Source organism: Microcaecilia unicolor, chromosome 5, assembly GCF_901765095.1.
Source record: "Microcaecilia unicolor chromosome 5, aMicUni1.1, whole genome shotgun sequence".
Lineage (NCBI taxonomy): Eukaryota > Metazoa > Chordata > Amphibia > Gymnophiona > Siphonopidae > Microcaecilia > Microcaecilia unicolor.
In genome coordinates, this window is record NC_044035.1 from 124,624,975 (window position 1) to 124,643,585 (window position 18,611).

Genomic DNA, 18,611 nt, shown 5'->3' on the forward strand with positions numbered 1-18,611 from the left:
GAGAAAGAAGAACTAAGGGTGAGGAGGAGAAATGAGTGGGATGGGGCAGAAGTGAAGGGAGAGGATGGTGAAGACGAGAGAAGGAAGGATGGAAGAGATGAGTAAGTGAGGTGAAGGATGAGAGATGGAGAGTGGGATGGGGCAGAAGTGGAAAGAAGGGAGAGGATGGTGAAGATGAGAGGAGGAAAGATGGAAGGGCAGAGGAAGAGACGAGTGAACGAGGTGAAGGATGAGAGATGGAGTGTATGTGGGGAAGTGAGGAGTGACGTGTGTTTTAGAGCAGGAGGAGTAGGAGAATGGAAGAGTTTAGGGGAACAGCGAGAAAAGAGAAAACAAAATTAATGGAACCTATAATAAAAGCAAAAAAAAAAAGATGACAGGATAAAAATATAGAGGACATGCTGAGAGAATATAACGGAGAGCAGAAGAAAAAAAAACCTAAAAATCATAGGGGAGAGGAAACATGGGGTGGGGGAGAAAATAAATTGATAAGGAAAGCCTAGAGACATGAAAAACAAAATCTAATACAATAACTAACATTTAATCCACCCCCCTCCTCTCTAGAAACACAAAGGTTTGGAAATATTTTCTTGTCTGTTAGTGGAATGTAGATGCAGGAAAGGAGCTGTGTCTCATTATGAATGGTAGCGAGGTAGAGGGAGAAAAGATAGGTGCATAATCCTGTGAGAAAGCCGTTCATTTGGCAACACTGCTGTATCCTCAGGCTAATCTGGAAGTCTAGAGCTCGTCTGATCAATGCCAGCAAGCAGGTATCGTGTGGTGCAACATCTGTTTATCCGCTTTTTGGGGGAGAGCAACAGAAAAGTAAGTCGGGTCAGGGTTTGGGTGGTTTTACTGCCTTCTAAGCCTGCGCTTAAGGGTTTTCCCTTTCTCCAGGCATGGGAGCAAGGTTCTTTCTGGCCAACTTTTGATTTCATTACAGCACAAACACGTTGCTTTATTGTACTTGTTCATCACCTGTTCTTGGCAAGCTTAAACCGAAAAGGCGCATCGCTGGGCACAGAGATCCGCTGATATGTATTTTATATTTAAATATATTTTATTGAAGTCAGCAAAAGATACAACTAGCAAGCACCTACAGATATGCAGGTTTATCGCAATACAAACCAATTCTATGTGACTACAATACAAGATCTAATATAATAAAACGCACCGTGAACGTTCTAATGAGGACAACGTTCTATGAAGCCATCTGACGTCACTCCCAGGCTGAGGCTGAAGGGTTCGTGGATTCGTGGTGTGAAGCCTCCCTTCAAGCCAGCCAGCCAGCCGTCTCTGCCCCGCCCTCGCGACAAAACAAACAAATCCGGAAGCGAAACGTCAGGGAAGGAGGCGGCGCTCCCGACGTCTAGCCTTCCCTTCGCTGTGTTCCGCCTTCAAAATAAGGCGGAACACAGCGAAGGGAAAGCTAGACGTCGGGAGCGCCGCCTCCTTCCCTGACGCTTCGCTGCCGGAAACGCCACGGTGACGGAGGTAAATTGAAAAAGAAGAAAAAAAAAAAAAAACGATGCATGGATGCGAAGGGGGGGAGAAGAGGGCGGGCCAGGCTGGGACATGGGATAGAGAGGAGCATGGATGCGAGGGGGGGGGGGGGGTCATGGAAGGGAGAGAGGGGACTTGCTGGAAAAGGATGAATGGAGGCGGCAGGGGACAGAGGAGCATGGATGGGCATGGATTGCGAGGGCAGGGCTCAGGGAGAGAGGGGAATTGCTGGAAATGGATGAATGGAGGGGCCAGGTGACAAAGGAGCATGGATGGGCATGGATTGGAAGGGCAGGACTCAGGGAGAGGGGAAATGCTGGATAGGGATGAATGGAGGGAACAGATGGGCATGGATGGATATGGATTGCAGGGCAGGCCTCAGGCAGAGAGGGAAAATGCTGGATAGGGATGAATGGAGGGGGCAGGTGACAGAGAAACATGGATGGCCATGGATTGGGAGGGCAGGGCTCAGGGAGAGAGGGGAATTGCTGGAAAGGGATGAATGGAGGGGGCAGGGGACAGAGGAGCATGGATGGGCATTGATTGGGAGGGCAGGGCTCAGGGAGAGAGGGGAATTGCTGGAAAAGGATGAATGGAGGGGCCAGGGGACAGATGGCCATGGATTGGGAGGGCACGGCTCACACTCTCTCTTTGATATACAATGTCTTTCTGACTCTCACTCTCACACACTCTGTCTCACACTGTATCACACTCACTCTCTATGTGCCACACAGTCACTCACACACTCGCTTGGTCTCATACACTCACTCAAACAGAGAATCTGTGTCTCACACACACTCTCTCTCTCTCGCCCACACACACACACTCTCTCTCACACTGTGTCTCTCATACACACTTGCACACACTCTCATTCTCACACACACACTCTCTCACAAACACACTCACACCCAGACTCACTCTCTCTCTCACACACTCACACTTTCACTCTGACTCTCAAACAGTCACTCTCACATACACTCTCCCAAACATACACACTCCGAGGAAAACCTTGCTAGCGCCCGTTTCATTTGTGTCAGAAACGGGCCTTTTTTACTAGTTTCTCATAATTCACTTCCAGGCATAAGTGAAGTCTTTCCCAAGTCTACCCAGCTAATAATTTGTGGACTTTTCCTCCAGGAATTCATCCAGACCTCTCTTGAACCCCACAAGGGGTAGTTGCAAGGGCTTCTAATACTGGTAGCTGTGCCAGCTGAGTCTTAAAAATCTCTTCCTTCTGTCCCTTGTCGTCTTCTACTCGAGACTCAGAGGACCCATTGATTTTGCTTTCAACAAAAAACTATGAGCTGCTTTATCTGCAGGAAAATAATAATGTGGAATGCTGGGAGATGAGTCACTCACCGGAAGGCACTGTCCATTTCCCTTAATGATCCACTTCTGAGGGAGAGAATATATTGTTTAAAATGAAAAACTGCCCTCTGATTGGGCTGTAGCATTGCATGTTCTAGTGCAAAAGAATCAGAGTTCACAATCTTGTCTTTGAGCAGTTGGGCATGGTAAAGTCAGACCCAGGGTAGAAGGGATTATGCCTGTTACTGAGTGAAAGATGAGCCCTTCCAGGCCTCTGGCCAGCGAAGGTTCCCTGAAAGTTTTGAAAACGAAGAGCAGAGGCCGTAGGGAGAGGGAAAAAAAAGGTGTAATAGTATATATTTTTTGTTGTTTCAGCATGATCACCAAATTAAAAGGACCTGTAGTAAATGGTTAATTATATACGATGGTAATATGATTACAGTAATTTCAGCTTGGCTGAATTGAAAAACAGCTGCCCCAGGCTTTTATTTTGTGTTAGCTGCACCTGAACCTATCCATGACAGCCTTGTAAATATGAAGCTCCTCTGAGAAGCCGAGGAGGGAGACAAAATGGTAAATTTTATAACACCTTGTCCCTAGTCACAGAGCAAACTATATGCTATAGAGGTTGAAATATCTTTGAACTAGCAAAATAATGTATATACAAAGATATTATTGAATGCAAACTTTTGAGCACATTAGCAGTTGTCTTGTGCAGAAATCTTTCTATCTGGTAATTGATTCCCCCTTTAGGCACTGTTGTACAATGTGTTAATGCTAGATGAGGGGACAGACATGGGGGTAGGTAACAAGAGGAAGAAGCCAGGGCACCCTGAACACTCTGTTTTTCACTGAGCTTGACTGAGAGAAATTTTAGTCAGAAAACCTGAGCAGATGTGAAATAGAGGCATAGGTATAGGAGGCTCCCTCCCTTCCAGCTTCTCTCTTCACACAGTGCCCCGCCTTCGTGGAAACAGGAAATGCATCATCACTGATGCTGAAGGCCGGCCGGCCGGAGCACTGTGTGAAGAGAGAAGCTGGAAGGGAGAGAGCCTGTTGTGCCCTTCTTCTTCTTTGATTGATGTCGCTGCCACGTCGGAAAGTAAAGGTTAAAACGCGTGGGGGGGGGGGGGTTGCCGATCGATTCGGGGAGCCACAGAGCGGGAACCAAGGAAGGAAGGAGGGAGAGCCAGAGCTGCCTCGCAAAACCGCTGCCACGGAGAGGAAAAGGGTTGCGCGGGGGGGTCAGAAAGGAACAGAGAGGAGGGCTGGAGGCAGGGAGAATCGCTGGATGTGGAGAGAAGGCGAGTTCAAGAGGAGAGAACAGACTGCTGTAGAGGAGGGGAGGGCAGGGTACAGGCGAATTACTGGATTTGGATGGTTGGAGGGGAGGGCATGGGGAGAGAAGAAATCGCTGGACAGGAGGGCAGGGGAGAGGAGAATTGTTGGACATGGATGGAGGGGATTGGCAGGGGAGAAAGGAGAATTGCTGGGCATAGATGGAGGTGACAGGGGAGAGAGCAAATTTTCTGGAGATGGACGGTCTGCATTTTCCCTATGGGTGGTATATTGGTGTATTAGGGTCTGCCCAGTGTAATATTTATGGTACAGTAAGGTTCTGAGTGTGTTTTTGCACAAAGTTGTGCATAGTGTTTTGCAGTTGAGCAATTGTGGTTAGTATATGGTTTGAGCAACCACTTTATTCTTTGACATCTAATATCTAAATTTAATAAAAGGTATTAACTGTGACTATTTTATTTTTACTTATTTTTTTTCTGTGTTGTCAGACAATTATGGAGGTAAGCTCCGCCCCTGGCCCCACCCCTACCCCCCGCCCTTTAGCCTCCCCAAACAGTTGGGCCACCGACCGCCTATGAATAGAGGTCAGATAGAGATTTTTAAACTGTCCCTTTGATGTTAAACTTTTATGGTTATTCACAGGACTGTTTAAGTTGCAGTGCTTGTGTGGCCTGTAAAATTACAGAGTACTCCATAATTTGTAAGGTACTCATTAATGTCCTCACGTAGTTCAGTTAAATTAATTCAGGAAACAGAACACAAGCTCCAGTTTTCACTTGGGCAGCCCTAGCAAACAAACCTTTAGCTGCCTGCATAAAAAGCACATTCTTAGCCGTCTGCAAAAATAACCATCTGTATTATGCTTTCCACTGTTTACAGATGACCTGACAACTGTGCTTTGGAATGGCTTTTTTTTTTTTGTGGTCGTTATGCCAAACGTACCAGGTTGACTAAAACTGTGGATCAGATGGAGTGCAGTCCAGAAAACTGGTCTTCCTTGATTTCTGAAGCACATTTCATTCACTGTGTAAACATTTAAAAAGCACACCGGTTGACCAGAGACATGTTTTCATCTAAACAGGTTAGTTGCTGCTTCTATACTTTAAGATCTGTCTTAATTTGGTAATCTTCTTGAGTTTCCAAACTGCTTAATAAAAATTGGAGCTTCTAAATATTACTGTTCCACTGGTTGGTTGGGTACAATTTTTCCATAAGTGTATTAATGGTAGAAGTTGGGTTTTTCATATACTAAGGACTTCTGTGCATCAAGCTTCTGGTAGCAGAATAAATTTGGGGTTACTAATGGAAAGAAAAGTTGTTGAGTTGCAAACTTTTTTTCTGAACTATGGATAAGTATTTTTGTTACAGTTGTTAAGGTTGATAAAATAATTACTTGGAGCACAGAGCCATGCCATTAATGCTCACATACAGTAGGAAGGGAGCACAGAAACACAAAGGAGAATGAAGAAAGAGCTTGAGACTGGGATTTGACTCCCTGACTCCCTGTCATCAGGGCTTCTCCTCATCCTTCTCCTCCCTTTGCCGCAAAGTTGCTCACAATGTTTACTAAGGTTTGTGCCCATTCTGTGTCTATGGAAGAAATGAAATTAGTAATTCAGGACCAGTGAGACTGATATAGTACAAACACTGTAAAAATTAGCATGATGTTTTTTTTGTATGAGCACCGATCATTACATTTACTACCAGTGTGACAAACCAATAATTATATTTATTTATTTAGATTTTGCTCACACCTTTTTCAGTAGTAGCTCAAGGTGAGTCACATTCAGGTACACTGGATATTTTTCTGTCCCAGGAGGGCTCACAATCTAAGTTTGTAACTGAGGCAATGGAGGGTTAAGTGACTTGCCCAAGATCACAAAGAGCAGGAGTGGGATTTGAACCGGCCACCTCTGGATTGCAAGACCGGTGCTCAAACCACTAACCACTAGACCACTCCTCCACTTACTCATCAGTGAGGTCTAGGAACTGGGTCATGGGCCTGTTTATACTTTTGATAGAGATGCTTCCTACTAGCCCTCAATTGCCTCCTGGTACTGCGAAACCGTGTGTTCCACTACCAATGCCTCTGTGCTCCCAGAGTGCCAATAAGTTAAAAATGAATCCTGAAAAGACAGACTGGATATTGTCTGTATAGGTGGATGTTGTCTGTATAAGTATGTTTTAAATTTTCAAATGATGCTACTTAGGGTCACTCTATCAGGCCCACAGACACATACATTATTCCATAATCTAGCCCCAGTAAAAGGAAAAGAAATCTCAAAAAAAGATTTGAAGCAAATGTTTTTCAGAGAGGAAAACCCTAATTTCAGGGTTTGCTAAAAACCTATATTTCTATCTACAGATGGAAACACCAGCAATTCAGTTAAACACTCAAGAGTTCAGCCCAGATATTGATTTAAAAATCACAGAACCTTAAAATCTACATGTTTAATTATAGTTAACCAGTTATAATCTCGAAAAACAAGTCATACTTTCAAATTGTCCAATTAATCTTGAATCAACTGTAAACATTTCAACTGCCTAGTCGAAATATGAAAGTAAAGTCAATTGCAATAACCTAATTGTGGAAGCAAAACTGCTTGATCTAAAATCTTCCTTTATTAAAAGAATCTTCTACTAAGGGTAGTAATCTGTTTTTCAAAAGAAAGCAGAATCCAAGATAACTCCCAATACCCTTGAATATATAAGGTGGGCTGCCATATTTTACACAATGGTTGTGGCCTCTTTACAGTAGCTTCTTTGCAATCTGCTCAGTGTGTGTGGCAGTGGCCAGGAAAGCAAATAGAATGCTAGGATAGGATTAGGAAAGGGATAGAAAATAAGACAAGGTATTATTAATGCCTTTGATTTGTCTATGGTGCAACCTCACCTTTAGTACTGTGTGCAATTCTGGTCATCATATCTTAAAAAAAAGATATAGCGAAATTAGAAAAGGTTCAAAGGCCAACCAAAAAGGGGCTAGCACTCCTCTAATATGAGAAAAGGCTTAAGAGATTAGGGCTCTTCAGCTTGGAGAGGAGACGGCTGAGGAGAGGATATGATTACAGGTCCACAAAATCCTTAGTGGAGTAGAAGAACAGGTAAAGGTGAATAGATTGTTTACTCTTTCAAAAGGTTAAGACAAGAAGACACTCCATGAAGTTACATGGTTCATAGTTTTAAACAAATAGGAGAACATGTTTTTTCATTCAATGAATAGTTAAGCTCTTGAACTCATTATTGGATGATGATGTGGAAAAAGCAATTAGCATATCTGCATTTAAAAATGTTTTGGTCGGAAAGTCCATAAACTGCTATTAAGGTTGACGTGGGAAAGCTACTATTTATCCCTGGGGTCGGTAGATGGAGTCTTGCTACTCTAAAATTCTGCCAGATACTTGTGGGCTAGTTGGACTATCGGTCTGACCCAGAATGGCAATTCTTAGGAGCTAAATCACGCTCCAAACCCTGCTATAAGAAGACCAAGTAGCAGGCATTATTTAAAATCAAGCTAACAATCTATGCCCCTTCCCCCCCTGTTCACTAAAGCTTAGCTCGAGTTATCTGCAGCAGGGCCCATTTTATTCCTATGGGCCCTGCTGCAGATAACTGGAGCTAAGCTTTAGTAAACAAGCCCCTATATAAGCAGTAAGTTTGTCACCATTCATGCATATAAGGTAGACCTTTTTATTTAGTTGGCTAAAGTTATATTCAAAGCAGCTTAATTTCATGCTCTAACCTATGATGGTCCCTTGTATGCCCTTAATTACCCAACCAGCGCAAATGAATAAAATAACTCCCGGTATGTTATTTAACACTTACGGCTTTGGTGGCAAATAGCACTGTACAAGAAGTACTCCCGGTGCTCGCTCCAATAATTCCGCCCAGCTGTACTTGCGATCTCTACCTAAGCTAAAGCAAGGAGGACCAACGACCGGTGCATGGGTAACGGTATGCCAACCCACGTGGAGATCGCCACACGAATGCGCCAGTAGATCAGGTGACCTCTGATGCTGCTGGCATGTGAATGTGTCAGTGTGCACTGTGCTGTGCCCTTGCCTCTTAGTAATCCTAAATCTCCTTGGTATAAGCCTCCCTACATCAGCCCCGCTAGAGAGCAAGTGCAGCTTATATCATATGGGAAAAAAGCACTTTTTGATTACAACAGCACGCCCACCGTATTGGTGAGTTTCAAGCGCTGGTACATTATGAGCCAAAATACTCAAATATCGCATAATAAGCTACTTCTTTGACCACACCCACAATTTCTTCCTAAGGTGGTGTTTCCCTTTATTTAAAATCAATCCGTAATACTTCCAGTATTCTGTCCACCTGCTCATATATTGATGCTAACGAACGTTCTTTTGCATACTTTAGATTGTGCACGAGCACTTACTATTTATTCAGCTCACAACATGCCCAGCCAGGCCGCTGATCTCAGTTCTTTCTTTCTCTACGGGTACGAGTCATCCGCCTCCCTCAACCAGTCACAAAACTAGAGTCAATTAAGTAAGGAGGTTAACTGCTTGGAGTCGGTTGACGACGAGGCTGCGTTGATGCACTTAGTGCTCCATCAAAGTATGCAAGGATAGCCATGTAGCTGCTTTACAAATGAAACAGACTAACTAAATCAGGAGACAAAAGGCGAATTGGTTCCAAAGCAATGCAGCTTTATTGCTAGCAATGAACAGCACTGAGTACTCTCAGGATACTGCTCCCTGAGCGTCACCTGACACTCGTTCTTATCAGTAGTCATGCGCAGTTACAGACAGAGGATCTTACACAGAACCCAGGAAACGAAACTTATCTTTGGCTTTGCACACAACCCTCTATTTCCAACACTGGTCTCTAGTCTATTCACAGTTATTTGGCATTGCATATACCATATAAGAATCCCAATTAATGCTTGATATGGAGCTTGCTCACCTTTTCTTTACCAAAATATCGACAAAAAGCAAGACAATTTCCCTCTATTCTCTTACTACAGAGGAAAAGGCTTCAGACACTCAGTGAGCCAATATTTTTAATTTATAGGCTCACTGACTCGTTTAGCGGCTGCAATTTCTCCGCATACTTAGCCTACCACGAGCATCCTCATTAGCCAAAAACCTTTGCATTCATTTTTATAACTTTTTTTGAAACTTTTTTTAGTCCTTAGTAGTGTCACTTTATTTCAATCAACTTAAAAGGTACACTTATCTTCTGCTGCTTTCTCATACAGGACTCCCGGCACGCCCTACAGCGAGCTCCCGTTTCGCCAACAGCTTCTTAAGGATATATAATCTCAAAGAGGGTAGAGAAAATCATTTACCAACAGTTAGAAAACTTACTTGAGAACTTCCTGTACTAACAAAATGCAGCGTCCTATCTTTCTAAAATGGCGGACGCTATTTATCATGACGCCGTCGATGTCTATCTAATCATATTCTCTTTGCTATTTAAAGGGCTAGGTAAGCTGAACACACTAGAAAAAAGCTTTCCAGTCTACTCTTGTATTGAGCCCTATAGGGATTAGAGTTCGCAGTCTGTGTATCCATCTTTGTTCTCTGTGGATGAGTAACTTGTCCCTGTCTCCGCCCCGGCTCGACACAGGGACCTGCTCTATCGCTATGCATTTATAGTCCTCAAATTTATGAGTCTTCTCTATACTATGTTTGACTAAAGGGGCTTCCATACGAGACACCTTTAAATTGTGTTTATGATCAGTTAACCGCTGTTTAAGTTGGCGAGTGGTTTTTCCTACATATAGTTTAGGACAGGTACATATCATGATGTATACAACGTATGTGGATTCACACGTTGTGTTACTCTTTAATTCATATCCTTTGTTGTCAATAGGATTCGTAAATCGTTGAGTGGTTAGCATATTTGGACAAAAGCTACATTTCCCACAATGGGTATGTCCTTTGCTCCTCTCTGCTGGTCTTTCATGTTCTTGTAAAAGTTCTTTCAAGTTTCTATCGCGGCTATATGCTATTCGTAATTTATGATTTAGGAACACTGGATGAGCTTGAATCAATCTCCAATGTTGTCTAATCACTTTGGTAACCGCCTGAGTACCTTGCGAATATCTCAGCACACAAGTTTGTAGTTCTGCTTCTTTTACTTGAAGTTTTTTATGTTTTGGGATTAACAATTGTTCCCTATGATTATTTTTTGCTCTGGTATATGCCCAATTAAGAACGTTTTTGGGATATCCTCGTTCTTCAAACTTTTGAACTACTTCTTTGGCTCTACTTTTAAATTTCCTCTTATCATTGCAAATTCTTTTATACCTAAGTAATTGGGAAAACGGGAGGCTCTCTTTTGTATTTCTGGGATGATTGCTGGAAAAGTGCAATAAAGTATTTCGATGTTCTTGTTCTTGTTGAAACTACTTAATATTGCTCTAACAAAAAATGTTTTCTTATTTAATGACCAAATTTACCAACAAATAAAGGGAGTAGCAATGGGAGCCACTTGTGCACCGTCGGTAGCTTGTCTGTATATGTCGGATTTTGAAGAGCATTGGATCCACACTAACCAGTGGAGACAACAAATCCTAAAATGGTATAGATATATAGACGATATTTTTATGTTGTGGGAAGGGGAAGTAAAAGATCTGGTTGACTTTTTCCATTGGTTGAACTCGAGGGATGTGAATATCAAGTTCACTATGCAACATTCCTTTGAACAAATAACATTTTTAGACGTAAAAATAATACAACAACATAATCATTTTCAAACCACGGTTTATGTTAAGCCGACAGATCGAAATACTTTATTGCACTTTTCCAGCAATCATCCCAGAAATACAAAAGAGAGCCTCCCGTTTTCCCAATTACTTAGGTATAAAAGAATTTGCAATGATAAGAGGGAATTTAAAAGTAGAGCCAAAGAAGTAGTTCAAAAGTTTGAAGAACGAGGATATCCCAAAAACGTTCTTAATCGAGCATATACCAGAGCAAAAAATAATCATAGGGAACAATTGTTAATCCCAAAACATAAAAAACTTCAAGTAAAAGAAGCAGAACTACAAACTTGTGTGCTGAGATATTCGCAAGGTACTCAGGCGTTACCAAAGTGATTAGACAACATTGGAGATTGATTCAAGCTCATCCAGTGTTCCTAAATCATAAATTACGAATAGCATATAGCCGCGATAGAAACTTGAAAGAACTTTTACAAGAACATGAAAGACCAGCAGAGAGGAGCAAAGGACATACCCATTGTGGGAAATGTAGCTTTTGTCCAAATATGCTAACCACTCAACGATTTACGAATCCTATTGACAACAAAGGATATGAATTAAAGAGTAACACAACGTGTGAATCCACATACGTTGTATACATCATGATATGTACCTGTCCTAAACTATATGTAGGAAAAACCACTCGCCAACTTAAACAGCGGTTAACTGATCATAAACACAATTTAAAGGTGTCTCGTATGGAAGCCCCTTTAGTCAAACATAGTATAGAGAAGACTCATAAATTTGAGGACTATAAATGCATAGCGATAGAGCAGGTCCCTGTGTCGAGCCGGGGCGGAGTCAGGGACAAGTTACTCATCCGCAGAGAACAAAGATGGATACACAGACTGCGAACTCTAATCCCTATAGGGCTCAATACATGAGTAGACTGGAAAGCTTTTTTCTAGTGTGTTCAGCTTACCTAGCCCTTTAAATAGCAAAGAGAATATGATTGGATAGACATCGACGGCGTCATGATAAATAGCGTCCGCCATTTTAGAAAGATAGGACGCTGCATTTTGTTAGTACAGGAAGTTCTCAAGTAAGTTTTCTAACTGTTGGTAAATGATTTTCTCTACCCTCTTTGAGATTATAATAATCTGCTTGTTATATATCCTTAGAGATAAACGGTACTGCTCCTTAAGAAGCTGTTGGCGAAACGGGAGCTCACTGTAGGGCGTGCCGGGAGTCCTGTATGAGAAAGCAGCAGATGATAAGTGTACCTTTTAAGTTGATTGAAATAAAGTGACACTACTAAGGACTAAAAAAAGTTTCAAAAAAAGTTATAAAAATGAATGCAGAGGTTTTTGGCTAATGAGGATGCTCGTGGTAGGCTAAGTATGCGGAGAAATTGCAGCCGCTAAACGAGTCAGTGAGCCTATAAATTAAAAATATTGGCTCACTGAGTGTCTGAAGCCTTTTCCTCTGTAGTAAGAGAATAGAGGGAAATTGTCTTGCTTTTTGTCGATATTTTGATATACTATATAAGGCAATATGCTGATAAGCAGCACAAGTTCCAGCTGGTTTCTGCTATCTGGCTACAGCTGCTTCTTCTGAGCTAACTGTCAGCTTGCAAGCCTTATATTTCAGAAAAGGCACAGAAGGAGAGAAAATGTATTTCACAGAAAAAACAAAGTTAATGGCTGCCATGCTACAAGTTACAGCTTCTTTTAGCTAAGCACAATAGATTGTCCTTTACAGCAAAATCTAACTCTAGTATAAACTGCAGCAAAACAGTAACTTATTTCAGTGTTCCAGCACATTTACACAATACAGCCTCTATGCATGGATCACGAGACTGCGCTGGCAGAGCCAGCTGCCTTCCCTACAACCCCAAATTGCTGATTACTACAACTTGTTATCTAGCTGCTGGTTAACAAATACATACTACTAGTAAAAGTCCAAACTGCACAGGTTTAGGTCTTAGTCTAGGCTCATTATATGAAAGCTGAGGTTTTGGTACAAAGCAAAGGTGCAAGTGTGAATGCAAAGTCCATAGGTAGTATGCACAGAGCCCGAGGTTGTCCTGCCAGTCTAGTGATGGCTGCAGGCCGTGCACAGTGTTTGCTTGTCCACTCCTACACAAATACATCTATGGGGGAAGCTCTGTGGAAATGCGCTTTTGTACTAGCCATTATCTGAAGACGATGAACGGTGTCATCATGAGGAATCTGCATTTTCATAGCAGAAAGACCCGCCGTTATCTATAGCGACAAAGTATGTTTCGGACATGCCGTGTTCTCCCCCTGTCTCTGACGCAACTTGACTTCCTGTTTCCGGCAGGGTGGGATGTAGAGGGAGAGAAAGTTGTGTGATGTGTAGTAGTGTATCATAGGGGACGGGGCACTGGAGGAGGAAAGTGTGGGATTGTTAGTGGGCGACCTCAGGTATGAGTTTGATCGAGGCGGGGGAGAGGTGCCGTATCACGGACAAGGAGGAGAATGGAAGATAGAGGGAGAGATGGCAGATCATGCGGAGGGGAGGCCGATCCTCGAATGCCTGTGAGGAGACCGGTCCCCCGATCCCCGAATGCCTGTGAGGATGGATGCTCGGCGTGTGAGAGTGTGAGTACAGCTTTAATGCGTGTGACTTGGTATTTATGCGATCTTAGCTTCCTGCAGATGAAAAAAGATTCTTAAGGTAGACTTCTTCACACTAGCTTTCGATTTGTAAAAGCAGTTCGATTTGCAAAGTTGTACTTCGGAGGTCCTTAAGGGCTGCTAAGAACCTTGGTTTTCAGGATATCCACAATTAATATTTATCAGACGTATTTGCATACATTTGAGCTAAGCATCAGGATGATTTGCATGGCTTTGGGGACCTGGAAAACCAGATCTGATAGTGACCCACTGATGAAGTTGTGCACCTCTTCAATGCAGTCTTTCTTCAGGTTTTTTTTTTTTTTTTTTTACAAGCTTGAGATGTAGCAACATTTACAAAAGTGTGAAAACATCTGTAAAAATTGATTTGCAAGTAGTCGAGGGTGAAGCCTTCACGGTGAGCTTTGCTGCTCACAAGTTTGACGTGTGTTAAATAAATCAGGCCGAAGAGTGTTATACCCCTGTGTTTTTATCCACCTCGTTAATTGTGCATCGTTCTATGCAATCTGCTTTCCAATTAGCAGCAAAATTGAGGAACAAAAGGTAAGGTACTGAAAAGTTTAGTAGGCGTTCAGTTATTCATGTAGTTAGGTACTTTTTTGCACTTTTATTTACCATGGTTAGTAAAAAATATCTTACAATAGTCAAATTTGTTTCCCCGAACATATTTGCGCTTCTCAGATGTTCCAAAGTGTAATTATCCTATCTCTCCTTGGGGCATTAGAGCATGAGATTGCAGAGGCTAAATTTCAAAGATGAAAAAAAGAGGTCTAGATACACATCGTTTACTCATGTACAAATGTGTGTTTTATGAATCAGAATGATTCAGAAAAAGAGGTTTGTAGAACTGGATTGAGACCCATTGATCTAGCAAGATCACAGACACAGTAGATCAGATGGAAGAGAAAGCATGGCGACCCTAAAGCCCTTCTGGTCTTAACTAGGTGACTTTAAAGATGTTTGGATGTGTACAGACATTTATAAAAGGAAGAGAGAGAGACCAAGGATCTGCCATCCAGTTTCTTCATTTTCTCCTTCATTTAACAGGAATTGTGTCCTTCCATATCATGCCGATCAATCCATAGACTGGTGGGTTGTGTCCATCTACCAGCAGGTGGAGATAGAGAACATACCAGTCTATGGATTGATCGGCTATGATTAATGGAAAGAAAATTATCAGGTATGATACATAATTTTACCTTTCGTTTTGTAAAGGGGGGGGGGGGGGCATCCTGATGACTTTTTATCATAATGAAACAGACTAACTAAATCAGGAGACAAAAGGCAAATTGGTAACAAAGCAATGCAACTTTATTGCTAGCAATGAACAGCACTGAGTACTCTCAGGATACTGTGTGTCACAAATCATCTGACACTTACATTTATACTTCCCTGCTGGGCCTGCGCATTAGGCCCCTTATACATCACAGTTGACATGCGCAGTAAACATTTGTAGTTCTTACAGTACACATTTGTAGTTCACAGTCCATACACACGTCATAATACTGAAATGATACTGGCAAGGGAAACGAAACTTAGCATCTTGCTCTATACACACAATGCTCCTTTCTAGCAGAGGAGATAAGGTTCGTTAGGCTCAGAGATGCAGGATGGGGAGGTGACGACACCCTCCAAGGCCATCTATTCATATTGCGCCTACGTGCAGGCTGGGTTTTGTGTGCAAGCCTTGCCAACTAATGTTACAAGCTGTTTATCTACTGCACCTGCATTCTGTCTTACACTAATAGGCAGCGAGGCAGTACAAACTGGTTAAGGCACAGTGCAATAGAACTTAAATGTCCAATACATTCAAGTATAAAGTATGCCCAAAAAGGCAAAAGCAGAGGTAGTATGCACAAAGTCAGTATGCACAGAGCTTGAGGTTGTCCTGTTGGTCCAGTAGTATCAAGTGTTCAGATCCACTCCTACAATTCCCCCCTTTTGATACTTGAACATCCATTCTGGTGGAGAGTATCATCTCCATAAGCCCTGAAAGGGAAGAGAGAGACAAGAAGCATTAGCAGGGAGGCAAAAAGGGAGCCCTAAGCTCTTGCGCAGCCGCTGGTTGCTTCGCCGGGTTTGAGACGGAGGGTCCCTAGTGGAATCCCCCCCCCCCCCCCCTTTGTAGCCGGACTTTGGCTGGCACAAGGGCGGTGGCACGTTAATTGCCTCGGGAGAACTGAATTCTGCTTCATCCGCATCATCCGCATCGAATTGGGGGATGGGGGAATACATCTGGAGGGCCATGAGTTGGGCGGCTGCTCGGCGGTCAGCGATGCTCTCCATGGTGGAGCGAAGACACCTGAAAACAAAGGGGAGAGACAAGGGTATTAATAAGCAGGACAACAAGAAGAGGCCACCCATGACGAGGAGACTCTTGAGGCTCCCAGACGTCGGTAGCCAGTTGGTTAAAGAGGATGTCCAATCCCAGGCGCTGTTCCAGGTTTGGACAGGTACGTAAGCCAGTTTCACCATGCGGTCAGTGATCTCCCTGATGACGTGACTCTGGTCATCAATTTGTAGACAGCAGTTGCTGAGATTAAATTTGCCACACACTCCGCCCTCGTGGGCTAAGAGGTAATCAAGAGCCAAGCGATTCTGGTATACTGCGGTAATCAATTTGGTGTTTTGGCGTGCCAAGATGTTAAGGGCAAAGGCCGAATCGTTAGTGAGGATTTCGAGCACTGCCTGCAAACGGATGATACGATTCAGCATGTAGATGGGGGTACGGTACCCATACGTGCCATCCTCAGCCCATGTGGCCGGCCCATAGTAATGAATGATGCGTTCTGGTGGCCACTCGTTATCCTTCCAATCTCCAATCTGGACCTTGGGCTTGGTGTCTCGAGGGGACCGTTTTCTTCTGCCTATATTTCCAGGCCCTTGTTCCATATAGAGAGGTATACCTAACGTCTCGCCTACGCGCAGGGGCAGGAGGAAGAAACTAGGACGGACGGTGCCCAAGAGACAGGTACCGTACCAGCGGGCCGGGAGCTGCTCATAGGCTCTGCGACCGCAAATGTAGTAGTAGCCCTCCGGGGCTATCCATTTAAGGGAGGCGTTTCCCCCGTATGTCCATGTTGCATTCAGTGTGGGTTCGGTCCAAATGGGCTCTGGGGCGGGCAGGTTGTCCGTTTGCCACCAGGTGGTTCGGCTTCCATTAAACTGAAGGACCCCCGTGCAAGCGGAATCTCCCACTGGGACGGAATAGCGCTTCGAGGGAGCTCGACTAGCGCAGAGGGTACCTATGATGTTGGTTCTCAGGGCCCACTCGTAGGGCCTCGGACGCCGGGGAAAGGTAATGTTGGTGACGTTAAGGGCGTCCCACATGTGCTGATGAATCTCCTTCGCTTCCCAGGGCCATTGTTCACCCATGTCGGTGCCTCCACAGACGAAACAGTTGGCAATTCCTAGGGAAAGGGCAATGTTTTCGGCCAGGTTGATGAACATGTTCCGAGCTTCGGGAGAGATGGGGAACTTAGTCGCTGCCTCCTCAGCGCGAGCAATTTCGTCGAATACATCCTGGTAGCCGACAACCGTGGTCTGATAGTGTGTGGGTGCCTTCTCTTCAAGGCTCTGGCTAATGGTAATGAAAGTTATAGGGTCCATTCCGGCCCCGTCGATGCCAAAACCCCAGGTTTGTCTCCAGGGGGTCCCGGGTCCCCTCAGTGGCCATTCAAGGAGCACGGTGTTGTCGGAGCCCCTGCGAATTTCACCTAGACCGGGACATCCGGGGTATCCGCCTCCTGTGTAGGCACACACTCGTTCCCATCCCGAGGTCCGGGTGTCTGCTGCACAAGGTAACCAAGACCAGGGAGAGCCATATCTTCCGTCTAGAGTAAGGGGGCAGACATACTTGTGATCATTTGCGTAGGCCTTGCGCCAAGCTAGACTTCCGCACTTGTGGGACCAGGGGTGTCTGTCTATAGCAACACAGACGTCAAAGGTAAGGGTGGCCACAGTTTGAGTACCACCTGCAATAATGCGGGTAGAATTCACGTAATACAGGATGCCGTCCCCTGGACTCCCATAGATCTGACGTACTGAGGGAGTCCCACGCTGAGGGTGACATTGTAGTATCTTGGCTTGACAGGGCTGTGGCAGATAGTGAGATTGTTCTGGAGGCACCTGTGAAACTGTTGGAGTCCAGTCGGGGTCGTAATAGCACAAACCGGAAGGGGCCGGCAATCACCTTCCGGAGGCTGTGATTGATGAATGAGGGTGGTGACCAGGTGATATCCCCCCTCTATGCGATGTCGTACTGAGCGCAAACACACAGTACAGTTCTGACTCAGGGTGGTAGACTGGTTCGAGGCTGAGCAAAGGAGGATTATGAAGAGCAGGTTCAACATCATAGGGATGGGGGGAGGTATCCCAATCTCTGCAGTAGGAAGATTATGAGACTGAGAATGACGGCTCCAATAAACAGGGAGCCGAAAAAGCAGTGGGTCCAATAGCTGAGCTTCTGTTGCTGGGTAGACATGGACCTGGTTCACTTCCTCGTCAGGGTCAGCCGTAGTGGAGCGTCAGGGTGTTGACGGGCGGTCCAAACTCTGGGTGTGCCGCCGGTAGATGCAGCAGGTTTCAGCCTGGTCCAATGTATCCACACGGGACTTCCTGCAATTTTAACAGCGGTTGGGGTAGTTAGGAGAACAAGGGAGGGCCCTTTCCACTTGGGCTTTAGACAGTCAGACTCATCCCACTCTTTTACCCAGACTTCATCCCCCACCCTAAACTGATGTGTAGGACTAGTAAGGACTAGAGGACCTATGCTCTCGGTGTACTGTTGGATGTCCTGCACTACCTCGCGTAGGGCCTTCATCTGTTTTACTAGGGAGCTCTCGCCCTGTATCTGCAAGGAATCGGGAAAGGAGGGTAGCGGTGGCGGTCGGGCGTACATCATCTCGTAGGGCGTAAGGCCTGTAGCCTTGGGGGTGCACCTGAGATGCAGTAGGGCCAGTGGGAGCAGGTCGGGCCATTTAGCTTTGGCTTCCTGGCATAACTTAGCCAGCTGGTTCTTCAGGGATCAGTTAGCTCTCTCCACTATTCCACTGCTCTGGGGTCTCCATGCACAATGTAACTTCCAATCGAGGCCCAGCCTTGTACTGAGTTGTTGTGTCACTTCGCTAGCGAATGCGGGGCCGTTGTTGGAGTTTATCTGTCTGGGA

At 44.5% G+C, this 18,611-nt stretch overlaps 1 protein-coding gene across 8 annotated transcripts in view; it reads left to right on the top strand.

The window, feature by feature from the left end:
* The first annotated feature begins 759 nt into the window (after positions 1-759).
* CSGALNACT2 (chondroitin sulfate N-acetylgalactosaminyltransferase 2) overlaps positions 760-18,611 on the top strand; it is a 121,396-nt gene continuing 103,544 nt past the window's right edge. For 3 of the 8 annotated variants that reach the window (XM_030203252.1, XM_030203256.1, XM_030203255.1), the window contains exons 1-2: positions 1,474-1,494; positions 4,990-5,191. The gene's annotated coding sequence lies outside the window, so the exon portion shown is untranslated. Of the gene's footprint in view, positions 826-1,473; positions 1,495-4,989; positions 5,192-12,963; positions 13,408-13,791; positions 13,987-18,611 lie in introns of those variants that run through there. The other 5 variants (XM_030203254.1, XM_030203250.1, XM_030203253.1 and 2 more) reach the window with 4 other exon arrangements.